Source organism: Oryzias melastigma, linkage group LG3 (assembly GCF_002922805.2).
Source record: "Oryzias melastigma strain HK-1 linkage group LG3, ASM292280v2, whole genome shotgun sequence".
In the NCBI taxonomy this organism is placed as follows: domain Eukaryota; kingdom Metazoa; phylum Chordata; class Actinopteri; order Beloniformes; family Adrianichthyidae; genus Oryzias; species Oryzias melastigma.
In genome coordinates this window covers 33,531,933-33,547,758 of record NC_050514.1, presented here as the reverse complement: position 1 = coordinate 33,547,758, position 15,826 = coordinate 33,531,933, and the positions used below count along the sequence as shown (strand labels likewise).

At 40.0% G+C, this 15,826-nt stretch overlaps 1 long non-coding RNA gene across 1 annotated transcript; it reads left to right on the top strand.

The window, feature by feature from the left end:
* Window positions 1-10,855: 10,855 nt before the first annotated feature.
* On the top strand, window positions 10,856-15,097 carry LOC112161243. The gene is made up of 4 exons (XR_002921835.2): window positions 10,856-10,968; window positions 11,093-11,181; window positions 13,046-13,137; window positions 14,705-15,097. It is a non-coding gene; the product is annotated as an uncharacterized LOC112161243 (long non-coding RNA).
* Window positions 15,098-15,826: the final 729 nt, after the last annotated feature.

Sequence of the window (15,826 nt, the reverse complement as noted above, 5' to 3'; positions counted from 1 at the left end):
CAAAGTCAGCAGCTGTCAAGGTGCAAAAATGACCCCCCCCCCCCATCAGTGTGTTCATTTTATTGCAAAAACTTATCAAATCACCAGACAAGTGTGTGTGTGTGTGCTTGCATGAGTGCGTTTATTTATTTGTATATATTCATTTGTGTGAGTGCGTGTGCATGAGTGATAATGCACATATGTGTTTGTGTGCATGCGTAGTTTGGTAGTGTGTGAGTGTTCATGTACATATTTGTGCATACCTGTGTTTGCACGTGTTATTGTATGTACGTATGTGTGTATGCATGTGTGGGTTTGCATACATGTGTGAAAATGTGTGTATGCAGTTGTGCATATATAGATGTTTCTGTATGTACATGTGTGTATATATGTGTTTTTGCATGTATGCAAGTAAAGTTGTGCATGTGTGTATATGTTGTGTGTGTTTGCACTACATATGTATATGTGTATGTATTTGTATATATCTGTGTTTGCACGTGTTTTTGTGTGTATGTTTGTTTGGGTAGGTGTGTTTTTTCATGTTTATGTGTGTATTTTTGTATAACTGGATGTGTGTTTGCGCATGCGTGTAATTGTGCATGTTTATGTATGCTTTGTGTTTAGTATGTGTTTGCAAGCGTATGTATATGTGTTTGTACTTATTAATCATTTCTTTTAAGATATACAGTATATACACTATGTATAAAAACATGTTCTATATATACTGTATATATAGAACATGTTTTTAGATATAAATTGTATATACTGTGTACATATAGAACAATATTAAAGTATATACGGGGTATAAATAGAAATTTTTTTCAAATATAAGCAGTACATATAAAAAAAATATGTTCTTTATATAGACGCAGCATACATAAAAATATGTTCGGATACATTTATATATATGACATGTTTTTTTATATGTGGTGTATGTATATATATATGTGTGTGTATAAATAAAACAAGTTTTTATATATACACAGTATATATAAAAACTTGTTTTATATATATATAAAGTTTATATATATATATATATATATAAAGTTTTTTATATTTACACAGTGTATATAAAAGTACAGCTAAAAGTCCACAAAGCTAAATCAGGGTCAGAGGGGCAGTGGTCAATCACGGGCATGGAAACATCTAAGAATAGAGTAGTCAGAGTCCAGGTGAGGGTCAGGGCAGGCGGCAGGCAATCAGAGTTAAAGCAGGGTCAGAAACAGGAGATCAGCTCCAGAATAAAATGCTCGGTAATCCAGGCAGGGCGGCTCAAACAATACTTCGCACAGGGTGAGCTCTGTGTAGTGCTTAAGTAACAGGTGGTGATTATCAGATGAGAGTCAGCTGAGCGGTATCTGCTGAGTGTGCGCTGGGGTTGCTGGGAGATGAAGTGCAGGTAGTACTCTGGAGACGATGACCAGAGGGGGAGACAGAGCTGACAGTATATAAAGAACATGTTTTTATATTTACAATTTATAGACTGTGTATCAGAAACACCACAGAAGTCATCCAGACACACCCCCCCGATGACAGGGAAATTTTGATCTGAATAATCTCGTAAACCAGACATACAGACGTGATTACTGATGTTTTTATAGAACTATTCATAATAAATAAACCTGATCTCTAATATTAACCCTCTCAACTTTGTGACATAAACAAAGACGCCACTTCATGTCAGGCTTAAAACATTGGCTGGTAGCTCCTCCTACACGCAGCAGCGGCGTCCAGCTCAGGAGAACATTTTTTGACAGAACATGTTTTTATATAGATGCTATACATACTGTGTATATATAGTGCACACTTTTCAATTCGTTTGTTCGGTGTGAATGCACCTTCAGATATCAGGAGAGAAGCTCGGTGACCCGGAGAGATCTCGGAGTAGAGCCGCTTCTCCTCCACATCCAGAGGAGCCAGGTGAGGTGGCTCGGGGATCTGGTCCGGATGCCTTCTGGACCCTTCTCCAGGGAGGTGTTCCGAGCATGTCCCAGTGGGTGGAGGCCCCGAGGAATATCCAGGACACGCTGGAGAGACTGTGTCTCTCAACTCCCCTGTGAATGCCTCGGGTTCTCCCAGTGGAGCTGGAGGAAGTGACCAGGGAGAGGGAAGTCTGGGTATCTTCGCTTAGACTCCCGACCTGGTCTGGATGAGTGGAAGAAGATGGATGGACGGGTCGTTGATTTTTTTATGCAGATACCATCCTTTTTGCTCCTATAGATCTGGTTGTGCTGGAGAAGATCATGAGGTTCCACCTTAGAAGTCTGATCCCTTTTTTTATTGAACCGTTTTCATAATCTCTTCAAATAAGATTAAAGTTTAGAGGCGTTTGAACCTTTGAATACGCTTGACTGTTGTGACTTTGAGCTTTGCTGTTTCAGTTTATGAGCAGAACTTTTTATTGACCAACCTCTTGACACAAATTTGCTGCAAACTATTGACTCCAAAATTACTCTCATTTAGCAAAAGCACAAAACACAAGTATATATATATATTTTTTTATAGCTAGAAATAAATTCAAGCGTGATAGTAAAATACTGTACTATAAGATAAGAAAAAACAACCATATTTTATCGCAAAAAAATAATTTTGGTGTTTTTAGATTAGAATTGTGACTTAAAAGTCCTGCTTTAAGCTTTTTAAGTGACCTTCATTCTATAGTTGTGTTCTACTGGGAGATCTTCTACTCATCAGAATATGGACCAAAATAACCAGGAGTTATTCATTAGAAAATCTTTATTTTTTTTTTACTCAGCATTTTCAATGATCAGAATTCTTTTCTGAAAATGTCTGATTAAGTGGTTTGATTTTTTTAACTTGTTTTAGTTCCCACCATCAAAATTTTGAATTCTTTGCAGGAGAAACAATTTAAAATCTAAACCATGAGAAAAAACTACTATTACTACTAAATGTTAGATGCTCTTCTTAAAATTTATGAAATATATTTCAAGGCTTTTGCTATCTTTAAATAACCATTTAAATTCATCTTTACAAATTAATGGACTGATAAAAGGAAGCATATATGATTTTTAACTATTTCTTAAGATAGGAAGTTGATAAAACTATGGCTAAAAGGTTTCAGAAAGTCCAGATTTTCAGTCTTAAATCAACTCCGGCATCGACATATTTCTACATTTTCCCCATAATTTCATGAGTTTTAGTGAGTGGCTCCTGAGGTTGTCTAGCACCGCTCACTTCATTGGCCCAATGAAATACAGTGTTCATTACACCATTGATCAACTATTCTAGTCTTGTCACAGTGTTCCAGCTGGCCACTGCACACACCAATACACACACTCTCGCACACCTCTGTGGTGAGACGCCGGGCTGGTAAGTGGGGTCAGAGGTGGCTTGTAGTAATCCATCTCTGCAGCATGACAGCGGCAGCTAATAAATCACTTATTCATTGTTTAATCCATCGTTTGTCGCCAGCAGACGCCCTGAAAACAACGCTTTCACAGAACACGCCCCCTGCTCTGCGGTCGCACACTGCACAGCGGCGGGCCACACATCTGCATGGCTTCATGTGATGCCATGCTAATCACTTGGCACAGAGAAGTCTCTGAAATGTGTGCCACAAAGCCTCATTCCCTCCGGTAAATGTGGAGTTGTAGGACGAAGTAAGCAGAAGTCGCTTCGGTACTTAAACTATGTGCCGAGTTGGTACTGATACCAACATATGTGGAACTACCGGTCTCGTAGAAATACTTAGATTTGGTGTTTCATTGAGGTTTTTTGTCTTGGACATAGAATTCTAGCCAATCATTTTACCTTTCCATAAATATTTGGTGGGTTTATATAAGAATGGGTGAGGTTGTGAGGTGGGCGGAGCTTCAGTCAACTGAGTAAAAGTTTGTCTGAACTTCACAGCAGAAGACTCAAAGTCATGGATCAGAGTGTAGGGTACAATGTTCCAAAAACATGTTGTAGTGTTACAGACGGGTCACACAACAGTGTCGTCATGGGTTACAGCAACTTAAAATATAAATGAATCAAGAAATGGCACACTTTTTAGAAAATGCTGGGGGACACATTAAGTTCATTTTATTAAAGGAACTTGCAGGCCGGTGGAAATTTGAACGCGGGATACATTTGGCCCACAAGCCACACTTTGGACATGCCTGGTTTGAGACAACTAAGAAATTTACTAAATAGAGCTACTTGTCCAATGATTTATCAGATCCTTATTTATATACTCAGACTGCTAATTACCTTAAACAAGGAGTGTCAAACTCAATCGCACAGGCGGCAAAAATCCAAAACTCACCTTAGATCACGGGCTGAACAGGATAAACATTTATTGAACACTAAAACTAAATGTTTAAAACTTTAAAACCGTAACAGTTTTTAACATAATTATGAACCAGATATATAGCATTACATGCATAATGCTGGTGTGAATGCTGTAAGCTGAGTTTGGTCGCTGAAGATGCTGAAGCTGACAGCCAGCTATAATATTAGTTAAATGGCAATTTAGCCTAAAAAACAAACAAACAAAAAAGCCCTAGGTTAGTCAAAACTGCTAGTATGTAGCTGAAAAAAAGCTAAAAGCCTAAAAGGTGTTAATAAATGCCAAAATAGTCCAAAAAGTTAGCAGAATTCCAGTTCTTGAAACTTTAAAACCGTAACTTTTTAACACAATTATGAATAATAAAAAAGGCAGGAATATTATTCTAGAAAAACTTTAATTAAACCTTAAATAACCTCCAATATTTTACTCTCCATAAAAATAGATTTTGTCAAAAATATACAAGTTCGAAATGAGCACAAGATAACATTAAAAACAGTACAATAAAATGATCTGGAGGGCCGGATAGAACTCCTCCGAGGGCCGGATAGAACTCCTCCGAGGGCCGGATCCGGCCCCTGGGCCTTGACTTTGACATCCATCTTGCATAAGAAGATGTGACAGATCTCAACTGATTTCCCTTAAAGCACAAAGATGAAGAGCAGCTGTTATTTCTGCACAGATCCTGCACAAGTTGGACTCAAGAATAGATTAATGGGTTTACAGAAAACGTTTTTGAGAATTTAGTTTAAGCAACTTAAAACAGTTTCCTAGAAGATTTCTAATCAAGAAATAATATTAGACGTTTGAAGTGACTCTAGCGCTCATAATCCAGCCCTCATTACTGCAGCCTCATTTTTTCTTCACTGTGAGAACTCACTCTCTTAATTCCGGCTCCTCCAAAGCATGTTGTCTCACCTGACAAGAGAAACAGGACGGTCTGGAGGAGAACGGAGGGAAAGTGGAAGGGGCTGGTCGTACAGTTTAATTACCAGCACTGACTTGTAAGTGCTCTGGTGGGGAACTACATGACCCAGCTACAGCAGACAGCTCAGCTCCATCCCATTAGAGCGGGAACAGAAGGGAGCGCCGCCGCCTGCTTCCTCCTGCTGTCCGACAATCCTTTACTCCTCCCAAAGTCACCAGAGTCTTCCTGATACTTGTCCCGGTTCTTCTTCTCTCAGTTGTTTCTGCTGTTTTCATTTTTTTTACTTTTCATTTGTGTTCAATAAAATACTCTTTGCAATAAAGGGACAGTCAGCACATCCCAGTGTCTTAATTATTGAAGTTGTCTTGAGAGTCTAAGAGATTAACAGTAATAAAAATAGCCATGAAGCATATTCCCTTCCAACATGTCACTCCAAGAAAGAAGAAAGACTGAGGGAGAGGAGGAGGGAGGGACACCAGCACCTAATTACAAGGAGCGCACTTGGCTGCTTTTATCAGTAATTGGACGATATAGCCCTTCATTATAATTTACTTTCTCCCCCAAACTGTGATAATGCAGACAAGCAGAACTGAGTGGGCCTGTTAGTGGCCCAGAAACTGACACCAGTTAATGGTTAATTATAATGACTAAATTAAAGGAGTGACGGTGAGAGGGCTCCGGATAAAGCCCAGACACTTAATTTAACAGGATCTCTATCAGAGAAACTTATGAGTCCAACACTGGAAACGGGAGAGGTAAGGAAAGGAGTGAGGGAAGTAACTAAACGTTTGTTTTTCTTTGATATTTACCAGTTTGGCTGTGGTGGAGGGGACACCAGTCCGTCCCGGATCAAGAGACCATTAACTGCCTCTTTCTGAACCGCAAAAGGAAACGTTTTCCTCCAATTAATAGCAATCTTCCGACTTTTGGCAATTACTTCCTGGAAAATGCAAAAGCTAAAATACAGTCTGTAAAAGAAGCAGACATACCTGCAACCAAAACACAAAATTAGTCAAAAAAATAGTTTTCAGTTTTAAAGCCTTTAATTAACTTTTTTTACCAAATGTCCCTTTTTTTTACATTAAAGGACCTTAAAATAGGTACTTTCTTTAGACCATCTGAGACCTTCAACATTTAAATATTGACCGAATTGGTTGTACCAGGAGTTGTCTGAGTTTTTTGTGAGGAGTTTTTTATGTGGTGCTTTTTCATCGGCCTCAGCGACAATCATCTGTTTACGCACATCACACTCGACCACCTGGTGACGACTCTGATGAAGACAGAAGACATGCCTGGTATATTTCAGATATATAGCGAGTCTGATAAAAGATTTAAGAAGTTAGTACTACAGACACTATGAATGTTATCGCCTTTAAAAAGTCTAAAACATAAAGTCATTAGTTAGATTTAATTATAAATTCCTGTGCATTAGTGAATGCCCACGTGAAGAAATTAGTTTCTCCTCATGGCGCAGAAGGACAGTGAAGAACCATCAAGACACAGAATGACCATTTCAAAATGGATCACGGAAGAGAAATTAATAATTGTTGTTTTTGAACGACCAGAATTATATGACACCAAGTCTGGGGCGAGATTCAGCAGATTTGAACCACTTTGACATTTCACTCCAAGTCTCTTCCAGCTGTGAGTACATGCGCTAGAACAGGATTGTCAAACATCCGGCCCGCCAGATGGTTCAATCCGGCCAAGTCATTAAGAGAAAAAAGTATAAGGATGTTAGAAAAAAAAAGCAAGTTTCTAGCCTATTCCTGTGGCGAGTTCTGGTTCTGTAAAGAAATGACCGCAATGCACAATTCCACCACTAGGGGGAGTAAAGGAAAAGCAGCCAACGCAGGAAAAGATTTTTGAAGATTTCTTTGTATTTGGCACACTGACAATGACATTGTGAAACAATGCCGAGTTTCAAGAGAGAAACAAAGGTTAATTCCAAATTCTTATGTTCAAATGTTTTCACGTTTAATTTAGTTTAATTTTTCACTCATTTGCACATTTATATTTCAGGCAGGGTTTTTATTTTTTTCTATAGCCCCTCTTGAGTTTACTATCAGGATTACCTCAATATTAGATATGTAAAATATTCAGTCTGTATAAAATTAAATAAACATTGTTTTTAAAGTGAAATTCATTTCATTTGAAATCCATTGGCCTCTGTGAAAAATGTGTACTAATAAGTAAAACGGCTTTTAGGTTGTTTGTGGCATTTTTTTCAACTGAGAAAATAACAATAACGAAGCAACAGATAACAAGTGGATGATTGGTTATTGTGCTATGATGTCATTGGTCCGGCCCCCTTCAGATCAGACGAGTTCACACCCCAGCGCTAGAAACACGTAGGGACAGCAGTAGTAGTAGTAGTAGTAGTTTATTTGACAGGGACAATGTGCAAAAACATTAAAGATGCTTTACACCAGATTATAGCTGAAGCTAGTTTCCATCTGTAGTCCCCAAACAAGTATAAATCAATACAATACAAACTTCAATATAAATGTAAACAATCATTCAATACCCACTCACACATTAAACTTTTCCACAAACAACTGATTACATAATAAAATGTTACAATCAAATCTAACAAAAGCCATATCACTGCTTGCAGTGTGAACATCATGTGCTAGAAGAACTTTTTGTTCAGCACAGTTTTGAATCCAGAACACATGTCTGTGTTAGCTTAACATGACATATTAGGGGTGTAAGGAATATTGATTCTGTGAAATACTGGGATACTTTATTTGGTGATACTTGTATTGATTTAAAATACTGCCAAGGTGATATTTAAACGTTTTTTTTAAAAGCAAAGCTACCGGTTTATGAGATCCAGTTGCAGTGCTTATTATTAGAACCACTAAATAACGTATTTCACAATTGTGATTATAATTAGATAATTCTTCAATCTTAATTTTAAAAACAGTTGATAATTTGTGTCTTGGGATATATCTGGATACATATTGTATCATGAAATGTGTATCATGTTGTCAGATTCTTGCCAATACACACTCAGATTACACATACCTCACAATGCACCTTCGACATGTGATGGTACGTTCCATTTTCATGATGTTCCTTGAGAACTTCACAGTTTTCTTTACCACATACAAGAACTGATGTCTGCAGTTTGTTTTTCATCCAAACATGAGCAGCTACTTTTTATTTTTTTTTTTGCATAAGTCCAAAGATGATAACGAGCTCATTTCCTGCTGCTCACCGAGTCAAAGAGTCTTGTCAGTGCGGCTGCGTCTCCACAGTGATGTGAGCGGTGCACACCTTTCCCCGACTCCGCCACAGCAGGACCTCATGCAAATGTTGCTGAACTCTGGGAGTCAATAGGAACGGAGACTGTCAGGATTTCTGCCAGCGAGCTCGCTGTTGATAGCGCTGCACTCAAACACGACTCACTGTCACGCGCTGAATATCAACTAAGATGACACTTGATGTATATTATCATAATCGTGCGATTACATGTGTACTTCAGATGTTCTCACTTCAAATGGGAAGTGTGTACGAGTGTGTAACCGCCTCACAAACACACAAACGTGCGGTAAATCCCAGGATTGTGCGTCTTTCTCCTTTGGTCCCCGTGGCTTTGCTTCCACCTTTCCACTCACTTTGCCACCAAGGTAATCTTCCTCACCATCGTCCGCACCATCATCTTCATCATTAAGCTGGATCAGAATCATCATCTTACACCGCAGCCCTCCCAGTGGCATCCCCCCCGCACACACGGCGCCGGATCATCGCCGCAGCTCAATGGCTCTCCCCCAAAATCCCCTCCACCATCAAAGGCAAAGGCCTGTCTGTCAGTCACGCCGGCGATTATGGCGCTGAGTGACAGGGGACGAGTGACACTAAGCGGCCGGGCTGAATGCACCTCCGTCAGGCCTGGCAGGTCTGGGTGACACGGGGGGCTGGGCCGCGTCCCTCACATGCGGGGATTAGCCTCGCCGAGTGCCATCTCAGCCCCACTCTGCTCTCACTCCCGCTAAGTGGAGCATGGATGCTCTCAAACATGCGCAGCACATGCGGCGGCGTGCACGCAGTGCAGAAAGGTGAGCGGGCTTTTGCATCGCTTGGGTCACAGGTGGAACTCGGACTCACGTGCAGAGGAAATCTAAAGTCTGAGAACGATACGGAGATTCAAAACTACAAGATTTTATGCAGCATTTTCATCTTTTTCAGTGAAATCAAGTTATTTTATACGATAGGGGTCTAAAACCTGGAGCTCCAGAGGTTCTTTTTCTCTCCATGGAGGCTCTCTGGCTGAAAACAAATAAAATAATAGTATTTTTTTAAAGTAAGGAGTATTTATTTAATTTAGATGAGTTAAATGTATAAGGTTCACATAGATGATAAACTATGTAGGTTTTTACATCCTGTTGACCTGAAGACGTCTTGTTTGATCAACTCTACCTCCAGAATGAACAGATTTGATATGCAAAACTAAACTTTGGTAAAATGTTGATCTTTTATGAGTTAAAAGCACATATTATCTTATGCTTCACAACATTGTTTAATTGATGTCCAGAGCAGAGCTGCAATGATTAGTCGACTAATCGACTATTAAAATAGTCTATGACTAATTAAATAGTCGATTAGTCGTTACTTTATATATATTAGATATGTTTTATCTATATGGAGTCAGAGTGCAGTAAAGCTGAACAAAGTTGTGAGCGTTCAGCACCAAAAAATGAACTTTTTTAAATATTTGAGTCAGTTAGACTAAAACTTCATTCTTGCTTCAGATGTCGACCTCATTTGTTTATTTGTTTTAAGGCCAGAACCAAATGAAGGACAGAGGCTGCATGATTCATTAAAAGTTGAATAAACTATCATCTTTATTTTTAGTTAGTTTAAAGCTAATGATGAGTAAGATGTGTGCTTTACATCCAGCTTAGATGTGACCTGATTAGTCGACTATTAAAATAATCGTTTATGGTATCCGTAGTCTAAAGCTGCACTGAGATGATCCTGTTTGGCTTTTATTTTGAAAATAAGTTATTTAAGTTTCTGTCAAACATTAAAAAAGGAAAAATCCCATTTTAAGAGATGCTAGGTTCTTTTTTTGTTTTTGCTTCTGTTCGTGCTAAATTCACATAATTCATGTTTATTATTAAAAAAAGAAGCTAATAAATGGACATTTCTTAAAGGCTAAAGTAAGATTATATGTCTCCTTCTAGGTTTGGATGAGTAGAAAACGAGTCCAAACGGCTCTTTTCCTCTTAAAGGTTGCCGACCCCTGAACTAAACTTACAGGGAAATTTAACTGAAATATTTTTCTTTTGTCATTCAAATAAAAACGTCACAACTTTACTGACTTAGACGTCAAAGAATGACTCCCTTTACACCTGGATTTATTTCCAACGAATAAAAAAAAACACTTTTGGTTTTAAGTAAATTGAGGTAAGTTTGAGAAGTAAGTTTAATAACTAAACAGAACGTGTTGTGTACGTGGATCTGACATCAGTGATCATTAAAGTTTTGTTCATGCCGCTACAGCTGCAATCAATGTTACACATCAGGTTTTTTTATTCTGTTCTGTGGGATTTCCTTCTATTTCAGAGTGGGCGCTCGTTGTTTTTGAGGATCTTTGTGTGTCTTTCTGTGTTGATTGTTTTCAGGTGTGACAGCAGCTGATTGGCTGGAAGAATCCTCGTTGTTCTCCACCTGGTGACTCCTGTAACCTGTTGCTGATCAGAACACTGGATCATTACACTCAGACCGTCGTGGTTTAGTTCTTGTTGTGTTCATCGTGTTTAAGGTGAAGCTGCAGGAATGAATCACCGGTGTTCTTCATGTGTCTTTGTAGGGTTTATTTCTTGAAAACATGTTATATTTTGAGTGTTTCTGGATCACGATTGGTCTGTTTTGTTTATTTATCTTAGAACTCGCCATGAAGCCTTTTTGATAAAATTCCTGCTTGGATAAACCTCTCCACTGGAATCAGACTGACACAGCTGGTGTGTGAATGTGTGTAAGTCCCAGTTAAAGTCTGACAAAGTTAACAAACCGCCTCCTCCCCTCAAAGCAAAGCCCGGCAGAGCCGTCTCTCCTCGCCACCGTGGCCGCCGTTCACGGCCTGCTGGAGTGTTGCAGAAGACATTTCCCTTTAATGTTACATTATCCTTTTCAGTGACAACCGCACGCCACTCACACGGGCAACGGCAGAGCGGCGGAATCGTAAATGGAGTCGAAAAAAGGCTTTTCTTCCTCTGCCGCCATGAGTCACTCGGACAAGGACGGTACCGTCAGCGCCGGCCACCAGCAAGCCTCATTTCACCTCTCAATGAGACGGACCGTAATGAGCCCCCCCATTCCACATCCTCCTGCTCATTAACACCCGCAGCCTCCACTGCTTTAGCCCACGTCCCCTTCATCCTCCCCTTCATCCTCCCCCTCCCTCCCTAACCTTTCTCACCCGGTAAACTGCACACCTTGAGCTTATTCAGCAGAGTCAAATGCCAGCCTCTTCCCCGCTGCAGTCATTCTTCTGCCTCCATGCGCTCACATTCACGCCTCGCCTGCTTCATGGTGAAGGGATTGTCTGGAGCCCCCCCTGGGATAATTAAACACCAAATAGGAAGTGAGTATATCTAAAAATGTTCAGGAATCTGTCGGTTAAAACAAAAACCAGCTTTAATCTGGACCTAAATAATCAGTCCAGATGTGAAGCCGTGTGATTCATCCTCTTCTTCATCTCTGACCCAGACGCTCCGGTGAAAGGAAACCACAAGCTCAGCACAGAGTCGCCCCCGTCCCGGCGGTACAGCCCCCCACAGTTCGACGCTGCACCGGCGGCGGGGCGACACGCGGAGAGCGCCGGCGTCCGAGCGGCGTGCTTCACTACACTGCCATTATCTAAAGGCTGAGTTTGATTTATTGACTGTCACGAGTTTTATTCTGTCTCAGGCTGCAGCTTTTCCACATGAAACACATCCCTAAACTTCTATCCGCACACAAACGGGAAAACTCCACAGCATCAGTAATGGTGTTGTGCATGAGGAAGCAGCAGAACATGAGATGTATCACCTGAGTCCAACATACCAGATCCACCGTCCCAGATTCATCGTCCTGGATCCACCGACCTGAATCCAACATCCCAGATCCATTGTCCCGGATCCATCGTCCCGGATCCATCATCCTGGATCCACCGTCCCGGATACACCGTCCTGGATCCATCGTCCCGGATCCAACATCCCAGATCCATCGTCCCGGATCCATCGTCCCGGATCCATCGTCCCGGATCCACCGTCCTGGATCCACCGTCCCGGATCCATCGTCCCGGATCCATCGTTCTGGATCCATCGTCCCAGATCCACCGTCCCGGATCCACCGTCCTGAATCCACCATCCTGAATCTATTGTCCTGGATCCATCGTCCCGGATCCACCGTCCTGGATCCATCTTCCCGGATCCACCGTCCTGGATCCACTGTCCCGGATCCACTGTCCCGGATCCACTGTCCCGGATCCATCGTCCTAAATCCATTGTCCCGGATCCATCTCCTGTTCCCTTGAAACAGGAAGAACTCCTTCCAAGTCCTAGAAGCTTTACAGAACCATCACCAGCTAATCTGACCATAAACTAGAGCTCAATGGAAGCCAAACGAGTAAACGTGTCGTCACTTTTCTTACAGTTTTAACCATCGAGTTAATCTAAAAAGAAACAAAGACTAAAACTCAAACGTTTGGCAGGAATGTGTCAAATTTTTAGTCAAAATAACTTTTTACACTTACAAGAAAACCCAAAGACATTAAACGTGGTGTTGGAATGGGTTTATTTCAAACAATCAAAAGAAAAAAATACAGAAGACAAATATGAATTTATATCTATGCCTAGATCCATCGGACGGGGAATATTCTGGAAGCAGGATGCCAAATCTGGAGCTGTCAAGAGGAAGACGGAAGAGGCTTAGGATCCAGAGATCAAAGGTTGTGTCCGAATTCCAACACTAACCTCTAACTCCTAAAAACTATGTGGCGCTCTGGAATTTAAAGGCAATTAGGACACGACGCTCACCATTTTTCTTTCGTTCTTCTAAACAACAGCTATGATGTCACCGATTTCACAGTCAAAATCGAATCAATACGAATATTTTATAACGTTTATTTATGACTCCGCTGTGTTCTGATGATGAAACTGTTGATAGTTCATTTTAAAATGACATTTTCACTGTGGTTCACCTTCAACCAATTAGAACTGACCCTACTGGGAGGAAGATCATGATTGGTCGTCTTTTTGTTTACATCACGTGTACATAAAAAATCCAATAAGGAAGAGAGAGAATACAATTATTTACCTCCTTTCATACCTTCATTCTCGTGGTTTTACCCCCAGTTCACACTGGATCCTTTACGTCCCTAATAATGAGTCATGAATTAATTGGAAATTTTAAAAAGTAAAAACAGATAAAGAAATACACACACCCAGACATTGAAGTTTCTTTGCTGTATTCCGGTTCACCTTTGGGCTGTAGTAGATTTTATTTAGTGCAGTGTTCTTCGTCCTGATTGGTTGTTGACTTTGTCAATCAATCTCCTCCATGCCATCATTTTGCCATGAAAATTTGGACCTTAAACAAGAGAAAAATGTGAAAATGATCATTTTGCTGAGAAAAATGTAGAAAGTGTGTAGCAAGGACTTTTCCAGCCTTAAATATCTATAACCCTATTTAACAGAATCCACATATTGTTGGTTATTTTTAGAATGTACAGTGTAAACGTCAAATGTTGAATCAGTTAACACAAGTTCTGTAATTTGTTCCATGCAAAATAATTTTTAAGTTGATGGTTTACTCAACCTAAAAATTTGATTTGATAAAAACTAGCAATTTTTAATTATAACATATAACGGAACTTTTGATATTTGATTCAATGTTTCACTTTTTACAGTGTAAATGAGAGAACGCTGAACATCAAACATTATTTCTATTTATTTATGTTTTTGTGAGAAAATACTTTTTAATTTTTGAAAATTACTTTAAATAATCAAAATAATATCCTAATAGAACAAATGAACATCAATATATTTAATATTTATTCCTTTTTTAGAACTCTTTCCTTATTAAAACATTCTAGTAGCAAAATCTAATGTGGTAAAAGAGTTTTTCAAGTGTAAAATCTTCCTTTTTTTTCTGTTCCAAAGCTTAACAACTTGCAGCTTTTTAAGAAACTTCTGAATGACTTCAAGGGCTGTTGACAAATCTTGGCCTTGATCCACTCGTCTACTTTGCATATCCGAAGTGACGCAGGCGGCAGCGATGAGGCGAGCACTCGTGACACTCGTGCGGTGACACGCAGTCACATGTCGGTCCAGAAAATGCCTCCGTAAGCAAACGGATTAATGGAAATTAAGTCGAGGCGTCCGACTTCAAACCACTTTTTTTATGCAGATTTAGTGGATGGAAGGAGACAGAAAAAATCCCCCGAAATAGCCAATAATTCAATTTGTTCATTGCAAACAGTTTTTGATTGATATCATTTTCATTCCTCCCATCAGGTGCCATATCATAGAGGAGGGTAATAACCCAGAAATAACCTCGTTATGGAGACAGCGCTGCGGTCTGGGCACAATGAACTCAGAGCTGAAGAATTAGTGACCTGGAAAGTGGCAGTGAGGGTTAATGGCATTAGCTACATCACACACAGAGTGAGAGTCGGAGGAGGAGGAGGGAGAGCAGACAGCAGAAATCATGGCTGCAATCACCAAAGGAAGCTGCCTGAGAATTCACAGGAAAATAAAAGATCCTCTGATGGCAGATTGTTCTTTTTTTTACTCATCATGGTGCCTTTTGATATGGAGAGCGTGCCACTGTTGGGAGGATTCATCCATCAGCGTTATTATCATTGCTGTTTGAAACGGATGCTGCCTCTTTTATTGTTCGGAGTCTAATTAGAGTGAAATGGAGAAAATAAAGAGTGGGCTCTTAATGAATTATTTCCTCTCATGTATTTTAGAGTTCATCTTTTGTTGTTTGCACAAACACTTGCTGCCTCTTTACCTGCTTGTTGAAAAATCAGCTCGAACTGGAATTTGGCAAAAGAAAGCAAAAAGATCGTTTGTGTACCTGCAGGGTTGTTGTTGTTGTTTTAAGAAGGGAAGGAGGTTGTTCCACCTGGCTGCTGCAGAAACACAATTAGAAGCTAAAATTATGGATGTTATGGAGTAATCACCTCTTTGATATCCAACATCAATACAACTTTGGACACTTTGATATATGAGCTGGCCTTGATGAGTCTGCTGAATACATTAAAAATATGTTTAATTAGCATTTCAAATCAGCAGCACTCAACTAAAAAAGAATATACAATAAAGGAGAAATATGGCGGGGTTGTGTGAGTGTGTGTGTGTGTGCGGTGGGGGCGGGGGAACAAATTACTGGTGGGTTTGATGAACAAAGAGGCTGCCCTCAGAACAAAGCCCGCCGTTAAAGCGCCGTTTCTTTCACCTTCTCGCCTCATTTTTTGAGGCCGGTCGAATCAAAACGATCCTCTGGGCCTCTTGCTTTTTTTTTTCCTCTTTTTCAAACATTTCTTCATCACTCTTCTCATGCAAGAAAATATTCAGTCTTTAATTAACACGGCCTCATGAATGTTTGATAAAACCCGATCCCTCTTTGAA